A 25,740-nucleotide genomic window follows, 5' to 3' on the forward strand; every position below is an offset into this window, starting at 1 on the left:
GTTCGAGCTCGGTTTGAGTCATTTTTTTTTTGGGAAAAGCTTATAAACTCCTTTAAAGGTAGTCTTACTCACATTTATTATTACTACTACTATTATTATTATTAGAATTATTATTATTATTATCATTTTTATTATTATCGTTATTATTATTATTACTATTATTAAAATTATCATTAAAAGTATTATTATTAAAAATGACCATTTTTACTAAAATTATCATTTTATTATCATTAAAAACTATCATTACTATTATTATTAGAATTATTAACAATATTGCCTTTATTAATAAAATTAAGTATTATAATTATTTTTACCATATTTAATATAATTTTAGTATTGCTATAATTACTATTGTTAACAAATAAATGATATTTATATATATATATATATATATATATATATATATATATATATATATATATATATATATATATATATATATATATATATATATATATATATATATATATATATATATATATATATATATATATATATATTTATATATATTAAAAATATATTTAAAACATATAACATAACAAAATTACCAGTTTTATATACAAAATGAATATATGAGACGTATATATATTATTAATATAATAATAATATAATTAGTAAATCATATTTATATAAACTCATTCGATTACGATTATGTATATTAATATATATACAAATGATATAGGTTCGTGAATCCAAGGCCAACCCTACAATTGTTCAATGTCGTCATATGTATTTTTGCTACAAAATACAGTATTGTGAGTTCATTTGATTCCCTTTTACTCTTTACATTTCTTGGGACTGAGAATACATGCGCTATTTTTATAACTGCTTTATTAAATGCTTTTGTAATATATTTTGAAATAAGAATACATGAAATGCTCTTATAAATGTTTGACGAGATAGACACAAGCAAAACATTCCTCGAATGAATTATTATGCAGACATAAGTTCTGTGGATTATTATTGAATTAGTTGGACGTTATAATTGCCACTAATTATTGTGAATATTTCCCCTGATTATTATTGCTTGGTAACCTAAGAATTAGAATTGGGTATGGCCCTAATTCACGCGAATCCTAAAGGTAGCTACCGGGTTTAACACCCCCACCCAGAATGTTCACTAGACGGAAGGGCTAGTGGGCGTGGTGTTTAGTACTTAGAGGTTTATTATTATTATTATAAAAACGAGATGTTCTGTTTTGAGGATATTATTATGCGCATTATATGTTAAGGTCGGTTACCAAGCCAAGCAATGAATGAAAAGTGAATGTTATGTATCGAGAGAATGATTTTATACACAGGTTATGTGTATGATATTTTTGTACACGAGATATGTGTACGGTTACTAAGATTTATTAAAATGGTTTAGTACACGAGATAGGTGTACTGTATTTTAATCTTGTGGTCTATCAAAATGATGAATTTTTTGTTTACGATAAACTTATGAACACACCAACCTTTTGATTGACACTTTTAAGCATGTTTATTCTCAGGTATGAAAGAAATCTTCTGCTGTGCATTTGCTCATTTTAAAGATATTACTTGGAGTCATTCATGGCATATTTCAAAAAGACGTTGCATTCGAGTCGTCAAGTTCATCAAGAATATTATTAAGTCATTTATAGTTGGATATATTATAAAATGGTATGCATGCCGTCAACTTTCGATGTAAAGAAAATTTGTCTTTTAAAAACGAATGCAATGTTTGTAAAATGTATCATATAGAGGTCAAGTACCTCGCGATGTAACCAAATGTAATGTATTCGTCCAGATGGATTAGGACGGGGCTTTTCAGTTGGTATCAGAGCGGTGGTCTTAGCGAACCAGATCTTGCATTAGTGTGTCTAACTGATAGTTGTTTAGATGCATTAGTGAGTCTGGTCTTCGACCGTGTCTGCATGTCAAAAGTTTTTGCTTATCACTTTGTGTCGAAAATTACCTACTTATCATCCTTAAGAAATTACCTGCTTATCATTCTTAGTCTAGACACATCTTACTGCATTGATTGCATGAATAGTTTATAGACAAAATTCATATCTTAGCGTATCTGCTAATCCATATCTTAGCGTATTTGTTACTGTAGACTTTATCTGACACATTTCCTTAATTCCCTCCATAATTTATGGGATCTTCTGTACTATACACAGGTATTCTATGTAATTAGAATATCATCCGATATCCGAAAATCATTTCATATCGAAAACCCTTTATCTAATCGTACGAAATGGAACTCGTCATTAGTTCAAGTTCTTCGAAACCCGACAGCCATTCCGACATGAATATCCACCTAAGATCCGAAAGCAGTGTGACCTGAATGGATCAACTAATTAGTCATCATCCATTCTGGATGAATTGGATATGAGTTCGTAGCCGACTTAATCAATGGAGATGCGAAGAAGGCGATCCCTTCCACCAACCGAATTCACCTTTTGGTGAAGAACCTGAAGCACTCACCGGCGAACCTGTTTGCAACACCGTTTATACCCCTTTTGCAAGAATTTTTCGCTTTAGGCTACCATTAACGGAACTAGAGAAGATATTCGACCTCTACCTCACACTGATAACCAACTAGGGTTAGTAGAAGAAGTTAAAGAACTCCGCGCTCGAGTGTTAACTTTAGAGAGCACGGTACACAATTTGCAAGCACAAGCAGTATCACCAACACCAGTAACATCACCAGCCTCAGCACCAACAGCACTAGTACCACCAACAACAACATCCGCATCACCAGCTTCGACATCACATTCTGTACCTCGAGTATAATCATCGTTCTACATGACGTTCTACATCATTTATCTTCGTTTGACATAGCGATTATGTAATCTCTAATGTTTTAGAGATTATATATTCTTGTTCTAATGGTAAATCAAATGAGTTTAATATCATATTGACTCATAAAATCCATGATTACATCTGAAGAAAATATATAGGTATATATATTTTTTCATAAAGATTGTAATTAAAAATTCTTTCGTACAACTGTTAATGGTGAAAATATTTTAACAGGTAGGTAATACCCTAGAAATATTTAGATTTCACATTAACAAGTTACACTGTACGTTCTTCCAATTTGATTCAACAGTCATTTACTATCTTATTTACATCCACAGATATATGTATCCGTTCACCGCAGAATAAACATTTTCATTCAATTTCATATTTGGATTTTGCCCTTCAGAATCCAACAAGTGGCATAATGAAGAAAACATTGGACAAAATAACATTTGTTAGAAACAAACGAATTAACTATGAGAAATTATATTAAGAATCCACGCCAACAAAATCCTAGCTAACTGTTCCTAGCTAACTGTTAATTCCTTATTATATTTATTTATCGCAATTTATTTATCACAATTTTAATTCTCGCAATTTTATTTATCGTCATTTAATTTCTGTTATTTATTTTACGCACTTTAAATATCGGGACACGTATACAAGCTTTTGACATATCATATCGACGCATCTATATATATTATTTGGAATAACCATAGACACTCTATATGCAGTAATGATCTAGTTAGCTATACAGGGTTGAGGTTGATTCTACAATAATATATATACTTTGAGTTGTGATCGAGTCTGAGACATGTATACAATGGGTCACGATACGTATTAATTAATTCGAATATTATATATTAAACTATATATGAATGATTGGACTGTTAACTGTAGACTATCGACTGTGGACTAATAACATTGGACAATTAAAATGAATTAAAATACTGATTATAACATATGAAACTAAATAATTCTACAAGTTTGCCACTTGATTTCATCTTAAACCTCATTTGTATCTTGACGATTACAATCTGCGTTCAAACCTTTCATAATTCTTGAAAACACCTCAATCGAGGAGATGAACCAACCGCACTTTATCTATGGAAGAAAAGATTGATATATATGGTTATGCACCTGAAAAACTCTCGGAACCTGAGTAAACGTTTAACACGTATCTGTGCTAACTCCTTTGGCATTGTTATTACCAAAAATAACTTTTGCAATCCCTTTCCAAAGTAGTCAATTTTGTCACAGCTTCAGCAAATCAATTTCGACTTTTCATTCGAATAAACTCTATTATAACCTTGATATATAAGTTTGACTTTCGTCAACGTTATCGGAGAACCGCTTATATTCCACCACATTAACAGTAAACTTACCAACAACCTTGTTGATCTTTGACTTTCAGAAAAATCATTACATTCATAAAAAAAAATCCTATCATATTCTCATCTACACCTTGTAACGAGAATTGTCATACCAATTATCGAGAATTAGCAATCAGTATTATAAATCTCGCAGTATTTCTACATCAACAGTTATATATATACATATAATATTTAGCTCTTAGAATTATGATCTTCCATTCTGAAATTCTGAAAAGCACTCAGTCTACGAATCAATACTCTGAATTCTGAAAAAGCTGAATGAAGCAGCAGAAACTGTAGATAACTAAAACAGTCAAAAGTTTAATGATAAAGAATAGTGTGTTGGCAAAGCTCATAAAAAAAGAAGGTTTGGTACTGAAAAACGGATTGAGCAAACCATGATGGAGGATGTGGATAAATCACAAGAACTAAACATGCCTTCAAAGAATTCAAATGATTCAGTATCTGTTGAAGTCATTAACGAGTACCTTACTCCTGACTTTAAACCCTTACAGACAAATCTTCATCATCATCCATCGACATTAGAAATTCTAAGATATCATCGTATCTTTTATTATAAATATCCTTGATATTCCTGAAGATATTTTCATGACAATTCTTATCTGAAATCATTTATCTCTTCGCGATATCAGTGTTACATCATAAAGGAAACATTTTAGTTTCTTTATTCTGTAAACATTCGAATTTAAAGTATGAATGTTTTTGAAGTAGTGTTTGGAACGGAAGCATGAGTTAGTATAATATAATGACACTTGATCAATGTGATTATATTACAGTAACTCATGCTGAGTTTCTAATGAAACGTGATGATTCGCAGATCCTAACATCAACATGTGCCATTTACACGACTCTTACATTCTATCTAATCTAAAAACTTATCAGGAACAAAATTTCTTGATAATTCTATCTTTTCTCTTAAATTTTGGTAATTTAACCAATCAAGATCGTGCTATTACAATATCATTCTTAGAACATAATTCATGTTCATTCGGAACTTCATACCTACGAATTATGGACCATTATTCGTTTAATTTAAGGTCGGGAAGAGAAAAACAAAAGAGTGAAGATCTGAAATAAAAATAAGGAAAGATATAAGGCCCGACGACAATACATAAATTACAAACAGTGGATATTAATACGAATGGCAATATAAAGACACGGTAGAATTAAGAATAGTATCACCCCAAGGTAATAGTAGAAGTAAACAGATTTTTTTGGTGGAAGATTGAAAAGAAGGATGACAGAAATGATAATTAGGAAAATATCAAGGATTAGAACGGGATTAAGCACTTTCACAATCTTTTGGATGTATGAACTAAGAAAGAAAGTATAGGAATGGTGAAAATAATGGAACGGAGAAAGTTTAATTTATAATGGGAATATCAGACAGAATAATCGAGGCAGATCACCGTATTTAATTATAGAAATCTTAATTTTCTTATTCGTTGAAGAATCAAATCTTTTAGATTTCGAAGATTTTCTTTAAATCCCTTGAATTCCAGAATTCAACCAAGACAATGTCAAAAGTTAAGACGCACCTTATTTTCTAAATTCAACCATGACTAGTCAAAAGTTATGACGAAACTTATCTTTCTCATTTCACTATTTAGTAAAAGCTTCATTCGTACTCTTCGAGTAATCGAATTGTCTTATTCATATTACTCAATGGTGATAAAACTCTAATTCACAACTCGTATGCGTCATGAAAACATACTTATTATCAACCATGAACATCCAAATCAAATTTCGGGACGAAATTTCTTTAACGGGTAGGTATTGTGACGACCCGGAGATTTTCGACCAAATTTAAACTTAATTCTTATTTAATTTTGACACGATAAGCAAAGTCTGTATTATTGAGCCTCAAAATTTTGAATTTTGTTTTATGAAATCATTTGACTTCGACCATTTCCGACGATTCATGAACCATTATTTGTAAATAGATAAATATACATAAATAAGTAAATATAAATAATTATGCATAAGAATATTAATAAACTATTATATACAATTTGTTATAAATAAATATGTAAATTAATATAAGATATATTAAAATTTATTATAAAAGTGAATATATAAAGTATGTTATATATATTTTGTGATTTCGAAGTTATTTAATAAATAACGGTAACGCACAATTGTCATGTTGATTGATAATAAACGAGTTAAAAAGAAACTTATGTAATTTTAAAATAAACGGTAATTCGAAAATGAGTTTTATGAATTTTAGGTTTATTAATAATATATGTAGAAGTTGTTTGTCAAAATTTAAAACTTTTTATATTTTACCTGGGGGTTGGGAGTGAATAATTAATGCAATTTTATTTAATAGTTAATGACCAAATTTTATGCCATAATGATTGAAATAAATAAAGATAATTTGTAACATCCCGCGTTTTTCCGTTAAATTTATTTTTATCACTGTCTTTTTTTTTATTATAATATCTTTCATTATTTAAAATTCGTAACTTTCGTTGACTAACGTTCATAATATTTCCGTTATTTAATTATAACATCACTCATTTACTAGAGCGTTTTCAAAATATCCGTTCGGTAAAATCCCGCACCCGCTTCTAAACTCGAGGGACTAAAATTGACACGGGGCAAACTAGTTGACTAGGTCAACTAGTCCACCCCAATCACCACCATTCAATCATCTCCATCTCTCTCTCTCTTTCTCTCTAGCAATAACACACACACAAACACCCAATTCAATCATTCATCATCTAAATTCGATCTAGGAGGCTTACAACAAAACAAATTACATATTTGGAATCCTCTCTTCATCCTCTACAATTTGATACCAACTTCATCTCGTTTGGGTAACATTTCTAAAACTCTAGATTTCTCTAAATTCATGTTTTTGATTTGAAATGGTGTTAGTTAGTGTCTATGGCTCGTGTCTAGCATGAATATATGATTTACTTGCTCGATTTGTTGTTTTGAGTAACTAGTTTGAACATTTGAAATGGGTTTGCTTAATCTTGCATTTTGGAATATTAAATGTTGTTTGATTGTTAAAGTTCATGTTTTAATTGTGTTACTAGTATCACTAGCTTCGTTTTAATGCGTAGGTTGATTAAGAAAACTTCAAACACATGATTATTGATTTTTGTGAATTTTGGTTAGGGTTTGATAGACTTTGAAATGAACTTTTGATGCGTTGAATGCTTGTTAATGTTGTTAGTAAGTATTTAGATGCATTGTATGCTTAATTACCTTCGGAACGGCATATCGTATGTGTAAATTGGATTCCCGAATCATAAAATACGTTTTACGAACTTGAAACTTTGAAAATAAACCCTTCTTGATCAATTGACGAGTTTTCGGTTATTGTAATTGATGTTTTTGCTTGTGAAAGGTAGTTAATTGTATTCCTTGTCAAAAGAGCTTTCCAATGATATAAGATGTGTATTCTAAGTGTTTACGGTTTGCGTTTTGTGCTAAATTGAATTTTGGATCAAGACTTGAACTTTTGAAACTGACCAGGTACCAGGCCACGCCTAATGTCGCGGCGCGACACCTCTGGCCGCGGCGCGACAATAGCCGTGTTTGGGTTCTGACCTACTTTGTCAAATTTCGAAAAATGTTTGCTATGCTACGCACCTCCGATTAACATGTAACTTGGCCAACATGCTCATATATGACTTCTAAGCTTAGAAAAATAGTTTGGGACCCGACCCGAACGTGTTGACTTTTCGTTGACTTTGACCAAGTTTGACTTTTAGTCAAACTTAACCAAACTTTTATACAATCGTTCTAACATGCTTTTATACTTGATTCTTGCATGAAACTTGACAACGTGATTCACATGCTATACTATTCGAGTCGTAACGAGCCATAGGACTAATTGAACACATTTCGCTCGACCTTGTGTCGTAACCGGTTAATTGATACAACTTACTTGTTTAGGTCAAGGCTAAGCAACTTTCATGCACAAGTTTACTTTGTGAAGTACCTTTATACTCGTGCACTCGAGGTGAGATCATAGTCCCACCTTTTCAACAACTTTTTATACTTTAAATTGTGGGCTGAGAAACATATACTTTGTCACATTTTGTACTACTTACTTTTATACTTTGAACACAAGTACGATGAAACAAACATTCCACAGCGAGTTAGAACAAAAATCCTCAATTCGATTATCATTAGTTACACTTGCAGGGTGTAAGCGAGAACTTATATTGTGTGGCCATACGGGTTTGACAAACCCTCATTACGGACGGTTCGCTACCGTCTACGGATGAAATATATTTTCGAGAAACAGTGTATGTTCTAACACTATTGTGATGGGGTTCTATGGAAGGAAACGTTAAGTCTTGATAATTGGGTGCTCGCGAACAATACTTTTGGAATGCAAACGATTTTGATAATCAACTATGGGGATACTAAATCTTGTGGTTCAAAAACAACGTTTACAAATACATCTATGATTTCACCAACGTTTTTCGTTGACAGTTTTCTATATGTTTCTCAGGTTCATACTCGGCTACTTGATACATGCTTCCGCACACTTTGATTACTTTGAATGGAGTCAAGCATACATGCATACGCTAGTGATAGCACTTTTGGATTAAACCTTAAAGCATACATACTTACGCTATTTATAGCAACTGTGATTTTCAACTTATATTATGTCGCAAGTTATTTCATTTATACTTTACAATTTTTGTAATCTTAAACTTGTTGTCGAATTGTTTGTAAACTAAACTTTGCAAGTCTTGTACGTTTCAAATGAATGCGACATAATTTTGGTCAAACGAGTCTCATATAGGGACTACGACCACGCTACGGGACCTAAGTTAACGGCGCCGTCAATAACGGTTTTGGTCGGGTCGTTACAAGTGGTATCAGAACGTTGGTTGTAGGAAACTAGGACGTGCATTAGTGTGTCTAACAGAGTCGTTAGGACGCATTAGTGAGTCTAGACTACAACCGGATAGTTAGCATTTGCATTCTGACATACATTTGCTATAGATAGCACTTACTTGACTACTTGTGCATTATACTTGAATCATTCTTAGGCAAACTTTTTAATGGTACCCAACCTTCATCATACGAACTCGTATTCCGCCACTTTTTGGTAAAACACGTAAATTCATGATTCATACACGTATGGATGACGACGACTTCATTAGTCACACTTGTTCGGGAACTCTGTCTCCCGGATTGTTATTTGCCACCGTTTCAACTTACTATCGGTTTCCCACTGGTGTTTCTTACTATCTACTTTTTGGTGTTACTACCATCACTACTCTAGGTGAGTATCGTCATCAACATTTATCACTACGGTTGCGTACTACTCGTTATCATGACTCGTTACTCTTTTCATACCTGAATACCTTATTGTCTGACTCGAACCACATTGTCGTGAACAATCATTTATACACTTCCCTCGGGGAACGCTTCTTTATGGTTGCACTAATTCTTTCGATTCAATACGAGTCACGTTAGAGACGTCGTTACACTTTGTTTATTTTAAACTTCACGATTACACGAACTTGAATCTATAGAGTGATGTGGGAATGGAGGTATGAGTTAGCGTAATATAACGACACTCGATCAACGTGGTTATATTACGGTAAGACATACCAAAGTTCTAGTGACACGTGATGGTGGTTAGACTCGATCAACCTAAACACCACCATGAGCCATGTACATGACTTCACCTATTCATGTTGGACATCTGAAAACTCCGAGAATATTGATAACAACCATACCGGGGACACACCTTCGATTTTTGTCGAACTATACTTATGCTTCCGAATGAATTACCGATTCCTTTCGACTTCAACCGTATGTTACACGTGTATACTATCTCGTCCTCGCACGGTCTTATTGATTAACTACAATTTACTCGTTATGCTTACATCGGGGCGGAAACTTCTCTTGCATCACCCTCAAAATTCCGGTTCAGGAAATCTTTTATTCTAAACTCTCAATGGAGAGAGAGACTCTCCACGTTATACTAGTATTCGCCTCGAGGGTGAATAGTCCCGACGAACATTTTTGGAAAACGATAAATCTTCCGCGACGCGAATTTTCTTGAGAAACTTGTCCTAACAAACTTGTTCAAATATACCTTGCGGAATGTACTTTGTTTCGGATCGAGATCCTCGTTTCACTTCTAGATTTTGGAGTGCCTCACAAAAAGTCTCGGGACCCCGTTTAGACATGAGTACAACACATCAACCACAACCCGACGGATCGAGCAAACATACGATTCAAACCTTGGAAACCGTAATACGAATTTGTGTTATCAACTTCAAATTTACTTGAGAAAAGTTTTTGCCTTTAACCAAATTCTCTTACAACGGTGGTTATCATTCAAGTCTTAACGTCACACTTTCGAGGACCCGTATAGCCGTAATTGTCATTTTCTTAAATTGTTGAACCGAAGTAGTTGACAAGCGAACCACCGGACCCGAAATCATTCATGAAACAACCGGAAAATTTTTCAATTCCAAGAACTCGAATTCCAAGTGGGTAACCGCGTAACGTTAAAGTCGCACCTTGAAAAGGTGTAATCCGTTTCGGGAAACGTAGATAGCTAAATCCGCGATATTTTTAGTCCTTTTAAAATCCTGGGGCGTTTTGGACCCGTTACTAGCCGTTTAGATTTTTCAACTCATTCGAGTCTCCGTTCATCCTAAATTCTACGTATCAAACTTAAAGGCGTGTCTTGCGAAACAAGAACTTGTTATCCTTTTCGATGAACTTACTATCGATGACAAACTCCGCTTCCTAGGAGGACCGGTTGAAATTTTGAATCATGAAACCAAACTCTGAAACAACGTAAAACCCAGACTGTCAAAGTTCGTTGAAATGCCCGATGAAGTACTTTCACTTATCCGTAGAATGGGCAACGCACGATCTCGATGAAGAGACAACGACTACTACTTTCAACTAAATTTCGGGACGAAATTTCTTTTAAGGTGTAGGTAATGTAACATCCCGCGTTTTTCCGTTAAATTTATTTTTAACACTGTCTTTTTTTTATTATAATATCTTTCGTTATTTAAAATTCGTAACTTTCGTTGACTAACGTTCATAATATTTCCGTTATTTAATTATAACATCACTCATTTACTCGAGCGTTTTCAAAATATCCGTTCGGTAAAATCCCGCACCCGCTTCTAAACTCGAGGGACTAAAATTGACACGGGGCAAACTAGTTGACTAGGTCAACTAGTCCACCCCAATCACCACCATTCAATCATCTCCATCTCTCTCTCTTTCTCTCTAGCAAGAACACACACACAAACACCCAATTCAATCATTCATCATCTAAATTCGATCTAGGAGGCTTACAACAAAACAAATTACATATTTGGAATCCTCTCTTCATCCTCTACAATTTGATACCAACTTCATCTCGTTTGGGTAACATTTCTAAAACTCTAGATTTCTCTAAATTCATGTTTTTGATTTGAAATGGTGTTAGTTAGTGTCTATGGCTCGTGTCTAGCATGAATATATGATTTACTTGCTCGATTTGTTGTTTTGAGTAACTAGTTTGAACATTTGAAATGGGTTTGCTTAATCTTGCATTTTGGAAGATTAAATGTTGTTTGATTGTTAAAGTTCATGTTTTAATTGTGTTACTAGTATCACTAGCTTCGTTTTGATGCGTAGGTTGATTAAGAAAACTTCAAACACATGATTATTGATTTTTGTGAATTTTGGTTAGGGTTTGATAGACTTTGAAATGAACTTTTGATGCGTTGAATGCTTGTTAATGTTGTTAGTAAGTGTTTAGATGCATTGTATGCTTAATTACCTTCGGAACGGCATATCGTATGTGTAAATTGGATTCCCGAATCATAAAATACGTTTTACGAACTTGAAACTTTGAAAATAAACCCTTCTTGATCAATTGACGAGTTTTCGGTTATTGTAATTGATGTTTTTGCTTGTGAAAGGTAGTTAATTGTATTCCTTGTCAAAAGAGCTTTCCAATGATATAAGATGTATATTCTAAGTGTTTACGGTTTGCGTTTTGTGCTAAATTGAATTTTGGATCAAGACTTGAACTTTTGAAACTGACCAGGTACCAGGCCACGCCTAATGTCGCGGCGCGACACCTCTGGCCGTGGCGCGGCAATAGCCGTGTTTGGGTTCTGACCTACTTTGTCAAATTTCAAAAAATGTTTGCTATGCTACGCACCTCCGATTAATATGTAACTTGGCCAACATGCTCATATATGACTTCTAAGCTTAGAAAAATAGTTTGGGACCCGACCCGAACGTGTTGACTTTTCGTTGACTTTGACCAAGTTTGACTTTTAGTCAAACTTAACCAAACTTTTATACAATCGTTCTAACATGCTTTTATACTTGATTCTTGCATGAAACTTGACAACGTGATTCACATGCTATACTATTCGAGTCGTAACGAGCCATAGGACTAATTGAACACATTTCGCTCGACCTTGTGTCGTAACCGGTTAATTGATACAACTTACTTGTTTAGGTCAAGGCTAAGCAACTTTCATGCACACGTTTACTTTGTGAAGTACCTTTATACTCGTGCACTCGAGGTGAGATCATAGTCCCACCTTTTCAACAACTTTTTATACTTTAAATTGTGGGCTGAGAAACATATACTTTGTCACATTTTGTACTACTTACTTTTATACTTTGAACACAAGTACGATGAAACAAACATTCCACAGCGAGTTAGAACAAAAATCCTCAATTCGATTATCATTAGTTATACTTGCAGGGTGTAAGCGAGAACTTATATTGTGTGGCCATACGGGTTTGACAAACCCTCATTACGGACGGTTCGCTACCGTCTACGGATGAAATATATTTTCGAGAAACAATGTATGTTCTAACACTATTGTGATGGGGTTCTATGGAAGGAAACGTTAAGTCTTGATAATTGGGTGCTCGCGAACAATACTTTTGGAATGCAAACGATTTTGATAATCAACTATGGGGATACTAAATCTTGTGGTTCAAAAACAACGTTTACAAATACATCTATGATTTCACCAACGTTTTTCGTTGACAGTTTTCTATATGTTTCTCAGGTTCATACTCGGCTACTTGATACATGCTTCCGCACACTTTGATTACTTTGAATGGAGTCAAGCATACATGCATACGCTAGTGATAGCACTTTTGGATTAAACCTTAAAGCATACATACTTACGCTATTTATAGCAACTGTGATTTTCAACTTATATTATGTCGCAAGTTATTTCATTTATACTTTACAATTTTTGTAATCTTAAACTTGTTGTCGAATTGTTTGTAAACTAAACTTTGCAAGTCTTGTACGTTTCAAATGAATGCAACATAATTTTGGTCAAACGAGTCTCATATAGGGACTACGACCACGCTACGGGACCTAAGTTAACGGCGCCGTCAATAACGGTTTTGGTCGGGTCGTTACATAATTCCTATAAAAATTTGGGGATTTTTAGTAACACTTTTATATTTTAACTGTTTAGCAATGGACACGATATTATATCCCAATCAAACCGTCGGTAGATAAATTACAAAGTTAAGGCTGCTTAACTATTACGTCACTGTTTCTTAAAGTCTCATTCATGTTCCTGCATATTTCTTTCAATCACCGAATCACTTTATATATATTTATTATTATACCTACTATATTTATGTATATATAATATGCTTAAACATCTGCATATGAAAATTATCATCACCATCCCTGTCTTTAATCTTGTTCTGTCGACAAGTCATCCAACAACAATGAACCACCATCACCCGCCAACTCCATCCATCACCACCTCAAACCACTTCACCATAGTCAACACCCTAGAGTAATCAAACACCCTCAACCATCGAAGCTTCCATGTTTCTGCTTATGTCCGAGACCCAACACCATCTTTCACCATCTCCATATGAATCACCACCCCCGTTAAATTTACTACACCCTTCCTGCCTATTTTTTTTTTCTAGTCGATAACCATTACCAACGAAGCCACCACCATTATTTGATCACCTGTGTCTCTTTTCTGTTTAGAATAACTTCAAACGATCACCAAACTTCCAAAACCACCATCTACTAAACTGATTTTGTTTGCTTTATTTTCTTTCTTTCTTCTTCCGGTCATCACTTAAATAAAACATAGGCACTGCTACAGCTGCTACTGCTTTAACCATTTTATTTTATTTTTATTTTCTTCTATTTCGTACTAAGCTACCAACACCACTTCTTTCGTTTATTTTTTTTTATGGCTGCTACTCATGAACACCATAAACTACCATTGTTGCAGTCTGTTGGTTTCATGTTTCATTCACCATCAACAATCCTTTCAACTGCTACTTGAATATGTCTCCTTGCTTTGATGTATTTATTTGGTGTAATGAAAGATTTAAACTTACACAGATAAACTATAATAGAAGCTGTCAATCAGATAAACAGTTAAATTAAATGACAATAAACGTACCCAAGTTGCTGTGTCTGCTGCATCTTGGAAAACAGCTGTACTTTTTCCTTCTTCCTTTCGTTTTCTGAAACAGTCGACAACAAAAACAAAGCTAATTGGATTACTGCTTTTTATATTTAGACTTTATTTATGGACTAGATATTGGGCCGTGAATTTTCTATAAGCTTTCTGTTGGGCTTATTACATCGCTACATAGGTTTTCGATTGGGATGTTGGGCCATTTAATCCATTAATTGTTTTGTTATCGGATCAAGATCTATATTCTTCGGTTTTAATGATTGGGCCGAGGCCCAGCTACTGACTTCTGCAGACTATTAAGATCGATGGAAGTATGGGATGCTATTACTTAAATAGAATTAAAGATGTATTAAAATAGAAAGATACAAGGTATAGAAATGGTTAAGGGTGTTTGAGTTAACGAAAGGTCGTGGGTTCGAGCCCGGTTTGAGTCATTTTTTTTGGGAAAAGCTTATAAACTCCTTTAAAGGTAGTCTTACTCACATTTATTATTATTACTACTATTATTATTATTAGAATTATTATTATTATTATCATTTTTATTATTATCGTTATTATTATTATTACTATTATTAAAATTATCATTAAAAGTATTATTATTAAAAATTACCATTTTTACTAAAATTATCATTTTATTATCATTAAAAACTATCATTACTATTATTATTAGAATTATTAACAATATTACCTTTATTAATAAAATTAAGTACTATAATTATTTTTACCATATTTAATATAATTTTAGTATTGCTATAATTACTATTTTTAACAAACAAATGATATATATATATATATATATATATATATATATATATATATATATATATATATATTAAAAATATATTTAAAACATATAACATAACAAAATTACCAGTTTTATATACAAAATGAATATATGAGACGTATATATATTATTAATATAATAATAATATAATTAGTAAATCATATTTATATAAACTCATTCGATTACGATTATGTGTATTAATATATATACAAATGATATAGGTTCGTGAATCCAAGGCCAACCCTACAATTGTTCAATGTCGTCATATGTATTTTTACTACAAAATACAGTATTGTGAGTTCATTTGATTCCCTTTTACTCTTTACATTTTTTGGGACTGAGAATACATGCGCTATTTTTATAACTGCTTTATTAAATGCTTTTGAAATATATTTTGAACTGAGAATACATGAAATGCTTTTATAAATGTTTGAAGAGATAGACACAATCAAAACATTCCTCGAATGAATTATTATGCAGACAGAAGTTCTGTGGATTATTATTGAATTAGTTGGACGTTATAATTGCCACTAATTGTTGTGAATATTTCCCCTGATTATTATTGTTTGGTAACCTAAGAATTAGAATCGGGTATGGCCCTAATTCACACGAATTCTAAAGGTAGCTACCGGGTTTAACACCCCCACCCAGAATGTTCACTAGACGAAAGGGCTAGTGGGCGTGGTGTTTAGTACTTCGAGGTTTATTATTATTATATAGACGAGATGTTCTGTTTTAGGGATATTATTATGCGCATTATATGTTAAGGTCGTTTACCAAGCCAAGCAATGAATGAAAAGTGAATGTTATGTATCGAGAGAATGATTTTATACACAGGTTATGTGTATAATATTTTTGTACACGAGATATGTGTACGGTTACTAAGATTTATGAAAATGGTTTAGTACACGAGATAGGTGTACAGTATTTAAATCTTGTGGTCTATCAAAATGATGAATTTTATTGTTTACGATAAACTTATGAACTCACCAAACTTTTGGTTGACACTTTTAAGCATGTTTATTCTTAGGTATGAAAGAAATCTTTCGCTGTGCATTTGCTCATTTTAAAATATTACTCGGAGTCATTCATGGCATATTTCAAAAAGACGTTGCATTCGAGTCGTCGAGTTCATCAAGAATATTATTAAGTCATTTATAGTTGGATATATTATAAAATGGTATGCATGCCGTCAACTTTTGATGTAAAGAAAGTTTGTCTTTTAAAAACGAATGCAATGTTTGTAAAATGTATCATATAGAGGTCAAGTACCTCGCGATGTAACCAAATGTAATGTATTCGTCCAGATGGATTAGGACGGGGCATTTCAAAAGAGTCCTTTAAAAAACTTAATAAGTACATAGCTCGAACCACGGTTGACCGCGGGTCAGACCGTGGGTGTCCTGTACCTTGGTTTATGAGAAATCGGGTACACGGTCGACTCCATGGCTGACCGTGGATTGACTGCAATTTGTTCTGTCCAAATTTCTTGACCAAATAAAGTTTGACCACTTCGGGGCATCTATAATTCACAAAACCTTTTTCAACATGCTTAGAAAAGGTGCCCTTTTCATATCCAAAAGAGTTTTGGTCACTAGAACGCTAATCTTGATTAATCTCACCTAATGACGTCTTAATGACACTTTAGCTTGCAATTAAGGGTAAACACATAAGTGTTGCAAGATATTCCTTTGTACCTAATTTCCAATCATCCTTTTAAATCTAAAATATATCTAGACATGATTAGGATGGTCATTAAGTCCCAACTAAAGAGATGATCTCCACTTGATTAATCATTATGCATTACTTATATGCTTAAGTATGTTTATCTCTTTATGATTAGTGTAATTCCCTAGAAGTCTTCATGTGAAACAAATTGGTCTTATTTGGAGGGTTGCAAGTGACCAATGAATGCATATACTTGCAATCAAATATTGACAAAAGCCTTGAAGACTTGTGATATGAAGTTTGGAAGCTTGTGGTTTTTCAAAGGATCAAAATTCTGCATTTGCCATAAAGAGAACTCAATGACAAACTAGAAGTACAATGGGGCTTTCCTCTTTCAAGCTTATGTCAACTTCCAAGAATACATCCAAGATAAAAGAGGTAATGCATGTCTTTTCAGATGTTTTTGACTTCTAATTGAAGCCATCTAATAAGGGAAAGTGACAAATTTAAAGGTCTAAAATGGCTACAAATTCAGTGGTCATAAACCTGCACGGTCGACCCACAGTCGACCGTGAGGTGAGCCGCACAAGGCCGGGTTTGAATTTCTCTTGCCTATCAATACCAAGACTTGGAGCAATTGAAGTGTACCTCTTTCCAACACACTTTCAAAGTCACGTCAACTAATCTCCCAAGCCTCAAGCACATATCTATGGAGAGATTATTAGAGAGAAAGAGAGATTCTGCTTACACTAAGTAGAATTACATTGTAAACTTCATGATTATCATTTGTATCTTTAAGTTTACTTTGTGAGATCCTTCCTTGAGGGGTCAAGGAAGTTAAATAGTTCTTGTGATACAAAACACCATCTTACTTAGTTATTCAACTTCCTTGAAGGATCTAGGAAGTTGATTAATTCCATTGGAAATTAATAGTTGTTCAAGGTGAAGACAAGTTTGATCTAAGTAAGGTTGGTGTGACATATTGAAGAACTATGAGAGATTGAATTAGTAGAATTGATCTTGTGATAACAACAAATCTTATTTAGTGAGTTTTCTTCCTTAAAGGGATCTAGGAAGATGATTAATTCCATTGGGAATTAATACTTGTCCAAGGTGAAGACGAGTTTAATCTAAGTATGTTAGTTTGGCTTATTGAAGATCATTTGGTGTAAACGGATCTCCACTGGGTTTGGAGAAATGCTTAGTGAAACTAACTCCCGATTAGTGAATTGAAGAGTAGATTAAGGAGGATTAGTTAACATCCTCCCGAACCACTATAAATTCTTGTGTTCTTGCACTTACATTCTTTACATAATTGCATTAACAAACACAAACGTTTCCATACTTAAAACTTGTGTTTTGATTGTTAAAGATTTCGAAATTTTTTTAAGAAATCACTAAGTAACTCTTCACACCCCCTCCTTTAGTTACTTAAAGTTACCTTTAAACACCAAACAACTTCATAACGAAGGGAACTTGATCCACACCCAATAACCACTAACATAATGAATCTTTATATCCATAAAACCTTCCAAATGACAAATACGATAAACAACGAATAAGGAACCAACATCTTTTACCTTAGCCAATAAAATGAAATCATCTTTCTTCACAGTGATCAAATCAGAATCATCAAGGACCAACTTCTTCGATGAAGGTTTAGTACCTGCAAGTTTTGAGCATACGAATTAACATCCATGTTTTCTGCAACTTTTGGAGTGAAATTCTCTTCTCTAGTCTCTTTGGAATCCCTAATGTCATTAACAACATTCAGTTTGGTACTCTTTTTTTGGACTCGTTAAAAACCTTAGAAGGCGGTACTGGATCCACAGATTTAAGTGACGGCTTCGACGCTCTACCATATTTAGACGTCTCCACAAAAAGATGGAAGCTACCTATCCACACATCTGATAACCTTTTTTCCATAGCCAACGAATATTTCACTCCCATAAATCTAATAAGCGCAAATCATTTTCCAGACTTGGCACATGTTTTTAGCAATGAACACGTCAACCAAACATCCGTATGGATCGAATACTTTCCTTAAAGAATAGACCACGACATGCTGTGGAAAATTCGTTACAAAAAAAGATACATAATTCTCCTTTTCAGATTGCTCTCGAATCTCGACGCCAGTTTTCCTCTATGATGGCTTCCCGTTATGATGTTCCTTGAAGAACCATCCATCCTTAAATATTAAATCACGTAGATTCCTAACAATACTCCCACCTTCCCAGTGGATATGACCGTAAAAGGAACAAACAAGCGATAAAAATCAAAAATCCTAGTACCGTTGAGAGCGTTTGTAAAATAATCCGTGAACATAGATAGTTCATACTATGTTATCTACACATTATGAAGATGGTTAAATTAGAAACTAAGTCTGGTTATGAACATAGATCACAAAGAAACTTCTTCTATGTCATGTTATAAAGATATCTTCACAAAGAAATAAGTTCATCATGAGTCTTTCTTTCCTTCAAAAAAGAACCCACAATTACACTAATTGTTACCACGGAAGCCTTGGCTAGAGTGGTATGGGGTGTGATTCAACTTGGGATACTGCTAACCCAGGTTCAATTCTCACTCCAAGAGGGAGTTTCCAACCTTTGATGGTACTGCCACATCAATGTGATTAGGAAAGCTCTCGAGGGGGTTTTCCCAAACTTCGATGGTATTACCAACATCAACGCGAATTAGGTTTCCTCCTAACGTGTGTGTGGGTTACATATGATCGCGCAAGTTGTTAAGTGATGCGTAATTATGACTTTAAAAATGCAATTTAGAACAAGCTTTCTTCACCCAACAGATCAGAACCAAAAACCCCCAATTTGTAATAGTAACAGCCCAAAACAAAGTATAAACTCTGAAAATAAGAACACAAAAGGATAAAGAATCTAAACCCCAATTGATAAAGATACCACCACAATAGAGATCTAGAATCACTCCAAACCTTCAATTACAGTTGATAAAGATTTCACCATAACTATAATATCAGATATGAAGATTTAGATTTTACCACAATGTTTGATAAAGTAACACCACAAACACTGATAAAGAAACCAGTCTTAGCCACCAGAATCAAAGATTCGTAAAGACAAAAAGATTTTGTAAATAGATAAGCTCTATCAAACTTTCATTCATTCATCAACCAAGTTTTACAATTACAAGAGCTCTCTATTTATAGGAGAATCATATAAGCTATTTGCTAGATAAGACAAAAACATAAAAAGGAAATGGAGACAAAAAGACAATTATAAATTAGTCAATAAGAATAAAGGACATAATCTGCAAAAAGCCTGCCATTTGGCAGTGCTCCTCCCATGATAAAAAACAGCCAATGATAGACAAGAATCTTCCTTGGACAGCTCAACATTCTAGAACAGCCACACACACGTGTTAAGCACATGACTTGTCCTAGTTATTGAAAAGCATAAGTAAACTTTGAATCGTATCAGCATGCTGGCCCTTCAGAAAGAAAACAACGTCGTTTGCTGGTTGAACTAAGTTTCGTGTGCTGGTTGAACTAAAATTCTTCAACTGGTTGAACTAGCTGGTTATTCTATGTATAACTTTGCTTGTTCGTTTTACTGGTTCGTTTTGCTGGTTATCTGGCTGAGTGAATTCAAGCTTTACTGGCTGAACTAAAGCTCATTTGCTGGTTCGGCTACTAGTTCTTCTTCTGTGCTGGCTTGCCTTCAACTATCAAAAACTTTATTCATGAAAAACTTAACTACTTCAGTTTAAGGACTGAAGTATGGTAACCCCTGAGCTTCTTGAACCAGCTCCAAAGACACTTAGGTGATAAGGAAGAGATGGCAACACGACCATTGTTTGGCTTGATTCGAGTGTAACAGATTTAGAGCTTGTGCTAGTTGTGTTGCTGGTTACATTGCCCAGCTCACCCGCATCATTAAGTCCCCTCTAGGTAATGTCGATATCGTCGTTCGAAAAAAATTACACTGATCATTTACAACACACTATGTTATCTACACAATTCTTTGTAAACATAGAACATCCGAATAATAGTGAGTTCTCATTTCAAACATAATTTAGAAACTCTACCGAGATTAATTTGGAAGAGCCTTTCATTGTAAATTATAATATACTCCCTCCGTCCCAAAATAACTGTCTCATTTGACTTTTTTGAGTCTTTTGTCTACAACTTTGACTATAATTATTTCAATTTGTGTTATATAATACTTTATGAAAGTTATACCAATAGAAACATAATTGAAAACCAAATCCATCCATATAAATTTCATCAATTATTGTATAACACAAATCGAAATAATTTCGGTCAAAGTTTTAAACAAAAGACTTGAAAAAGTCAAATGGGACAGTTAATTTGGGACGGAGGGAGTATGAAAGTTACAAATATGGGTTTACATGTGATTCGTTGTTATTGAGAATCTCTCTCTTGCTCTTGATATAGTTAATTTTTGAGGTTTAGGTGATCAATGAGTGAATACTTCTTGACATGTTTTCGACAATAAAGACAATGAGTGAATACTTCTTGACATGTTTTCAACAATAAAATTTTGTATGATCGCTTGCTAGATGAATGTACAGGTTTATAAACTTGTGTATCTACATAATTCCAATTTTAATCCAAGTGTAATCCATCTTTGTATGTTATCATCATTAAAATCATGGTTAGTAATGTTTGAATATTATTATTGGATTACTAACCAATGGAATCATTCTTGTTAAAGATGTTATTAGCTATTTGAAACTTAGGGATGAGAATGGAAGGGAATAATTCGTGACTTTGTGAATATCCGCACGCGTGATGAGTTGGTAAAGTCAGGAAATGTCATTTGTGAACACGAGTGTGACTATATACGTAAAAAAGTGTACTCGTTGATGAGTCACTGGTGGGTGATTGTTATACATTATCCGTCGAGCGTGAAACACGCTCCGTAAGTTTATTAGACTTATTTAACTTACATTCGAGTATATGCATACAAATTTTAAGTTTATATAATTACTTGTAAGTTTATTAGACTTATTTAACTTACATGTGAGTATACACATACAAATTTTATATTTATAACTACCTTTTTTTACGGCGAAAATATTAATATATATATATATATATATATATATATATATATATATATATATATATACATATATTAAGATCGTAAAGATTCGGTGGTACATACAAACGACAATGATAGAAATTGTAAAGGCTCGCTCTGATCGTCCCACAAACATTGAACGAAAACATTGATTGAAAGAGAGCGAGCACATTGAAAATGAAAAGATACTACAAACGTATAACCACCAAACCTAAATCTAAACACTACATAAAACCGGACACGTATCAAACGCCACAATCTCCACTACTTAAGAGCCGCACACTAAAATGAATGTCGGGCACTCCAGCAGCACTTAACCCGAGGCCTGCAAATCAAAATAACCTCTCGTACCCGAAGAATCACATAACACTCCTAACCAGAGAACCACATGCTCGTTAAATAAGATCAAAAACCCCGTTCGAGCGGATAAAAGGATCCCGAGAGAATTACTTCAATAAACATCAATTTACCATGGTCAACAAAGTCGACACACGCCGGCAACGACATCGAGTCCACCCGAATAGACTAGACTACGGGAGAGGCATGAACACTACAGCGGAACGGAAACTGAACAGTACAGAAGATGACATCAAACCAATAGAGACCCAGCTATCATCACCGAATTTTCAGAGAACATTAACAAACCCGTTGATTCCGGCAATCATAGGTCGCCGGTAGCCTCCAATGACCGCCTACAGCGTGGAAAGTAACAAGAGTTACCTTCTTTCCGCCGGTAGTCACTAGAAGCCGCCAGAAAACCGTCAAGCAACATACACAGCCACCTACCACCGTAAACCGCCACTCGTAACCGCAGAGGCTCGGCAGTGACTATGGCGGCTCCAGGACCACCAAGATCCACACACCCACTTCAGCAGCCGCTGAAGGCGGCTAAACAGTAGCGAGGCGGCTACAAAGTCTTTGGAAATCACCGAAATCACCGGATTTCAACATACAAACACACCAATCGTCGCCCAGCTAACCAAAATCAACCAAAGCCTTAAATCTGAGCCAAAAATTTACCAAAAGAGAGGGTAGAATCCCACCGAGATTCGTCGCCTACCGTTACCACCAGAAGCAGACGGCTCCGACGAAAGGAACGGACAACAGCAGCCAACAAGCCGACCACCAAAACTTACAAACGAAACCCTAACCAGTCAAACTGCAACCCAAATACCAAACGAAATGCAGATCCCGAGAGTAAATCACAGAATCGTCGCCTGGACTTCGGAGGAAGAACGGAGAAGCCGACCGGTCAAACCCTTCGCCGGAAGTGGAAGAACGGCAGCGTACGATCTTATTCACACAAAAAAGCGAAAAAGCCGAACCACCGGCGAGATGCCGGTGGCCGGAAGCAACGGAGTCACCACTCTCTTACAAAACGGCAGACGAGAGAGAGGAGAAGGAACAGAAAGGGTGCCGGAAAAAATGGAGGTATGAAGATCGGTTTTATTTGTAACTACTTGTAATAGGATGATAAATCACTATAAATTAGACATATAAGCTCTTTTTATTTAAATAATTGTATGATATCAAAAAATGATATCAACTAAAATATAGTAATTTTGTTATATGTTTCTAAGTTTCAAATTAAAAAAATTAACTGGATTTATAGAATAAATATATATAGTGCTAGAAAAATTTCTTTAATAGTCTGATTGGGTAAAAATCAAAATTATATATTTGAATTTTTTACTATAAAAACTTATACCATTTCATAAAATTATTAAAATACATAAGATCAACAGTTGAACCCATGATTCAAGGATATCGGTGGACATGTGTATAAAAATGAATCTGTCAATAAAGATCTGTGAGCTAACTTATTAACAAAATGTTTAAAAGTACAGATGATGATCTAGTGGATCCGCGTCCAAGGCCTAAGCTACCATCCAATCTTTAAAACTTTATATCTTCATAATTTGTTCTTTTTAATTATGAGAGAATAAGTTACTAAAGTAATTACTATTTTAGTTTGGTTGTTGATAGTGAAATGACTCAATAAGAACATGAAATTCAGAGGGTTCCCTTTTCTGTTCCTTATTTTGACAATTTGTGTTTATCTTGGAATTTGAAGTATATGTGGGAATTTGTTGGGAGATGGGAGTAAATGAGATCTTGATGCTAATTCTAAGAAGAGATCGTTAATTTTAGTACCATTGGATTGTGTGAGATTTATGAGCACTTTAAGCTCTAAATCTCAAAAATATTTTTTTATACTCGTAATTACAACTTGTTATTCACATAAATGTTATGTTATGTGTATCTTTCTTAAGACAAGAGTTCAAAGTTGTAACTTATATGCATTGAAATCTCTCTTAAAAATTCTCAATTGTCTAAACATCAATCTACCCTTTGAGTTTTGTATAGTTTAAATATCATTTAATCCGGAATCATTAGATAACATGGAATCTCCAAAGGGGACTCAAGTTTAATCCCCACCAACCTCAATTTGAGGCTTTGACTTTCAAACAAAATATATATATATATATATATATATATATAGAAAGTGGTAGGATCAAGAGGGAAGTAATCAATCGAGGGGAAGCGGGGGGAAGCAAAATGTTTTTTTTTTCGTTTTTTAAAAAAACTTTGTTCTCGAACATGTAAGACCATGTTTCAGTTTCTATTTTGTTCAGCTAATTGGGACGCCGTAGAAGTTGGGGGACGCCATCCAGAAAAGAAGAGTTGGACGCCGTCCAAATGTACTGACGGGCCAGCTGTGTAACTTGTTTTAAAAAAGGGCATTTTGATCAATTCACTTGGGTGTCTGTGTGTAGCCTTCAAAGCTGATCCATTGACCATTTATGGACCTCATTCACCCACACAAACACTCTCTTCAAACCCTAGTGAGAGAAACTCACTTTTAGTGAGAGAGAGCTTGATTCGGAGAAGAATGAGTTGGATTCTCACCAAAGCTCGGGTTTTAAAGTTGTTCATCTCGTTCACGGCTACGTTTTTGGTTGTGTGGTAAGCTCTAACTCCGAATTTTATTGTTTGATTTGATATTCAAAGGTAGGGTTTGAACTTGATTTGTTGGAAAACACTTTTAAACTCATGAAGTGGGTTTAGTGATGCTAGTAATCGGGTTTTATATCGTTGTTGGTGGATTTTGGGTTAGTTGATGTTTTGGTCAAGTTTAAGACTTGCAAAATGGGTTAGATCACTAGATTAGTGATAATGGAAGTGTTGAAACCCTTTTAGTTGTATTTGGAAGACTAATTTTGAAATGGGCCAAAATTAAGGTTTATGTGTCAAATTGGGTAAGATAAGTGTTTAACACTTATGATTGGGTTTAATCGGTGTGTTAGGACCATTTTCACTTGTGTTAGTGATTATTGGTTAGTTTGGGTATTGTTTGTACTTGGAAACGCTTTTGGGTCGAAATTGCACTAGGTGTCAATTTGGGTTGGTTTGTAAATCCACCCTAATTGTGTTGTTTGTTATGTGTTAAATGGAATAGGTACTTTCCATTGGCTATTGCGGAGTTGGTATTGCTTCCATCAAGGACGACAAGGTGAGTGTCAATATCCGATGTGCATGTGTATGTGTAGGATGGGTGCAGGTCGGGAGAAGTGATTCTCGGTCATGGAGATCAC

Source organism: Rutidosis leptorrhynchoides, chromosome 3 (assembly GCF_046630445.1).
Source record: "Rutidosis leptorrhynchoides isolate AG116_Rl617_1_P2 chromosome 3, CSIRO_AGI_Rlap_v1, whole genome shotgun sequence".
Classification (NCBI taxonomy): domain Eukaryota; kingdom Viridiplantae; phylum Streptophyta; class Magnoliopsida; order Asterales; family Asteraceae; genus Rutidosis; species Rutidosis leptorrhynchoides.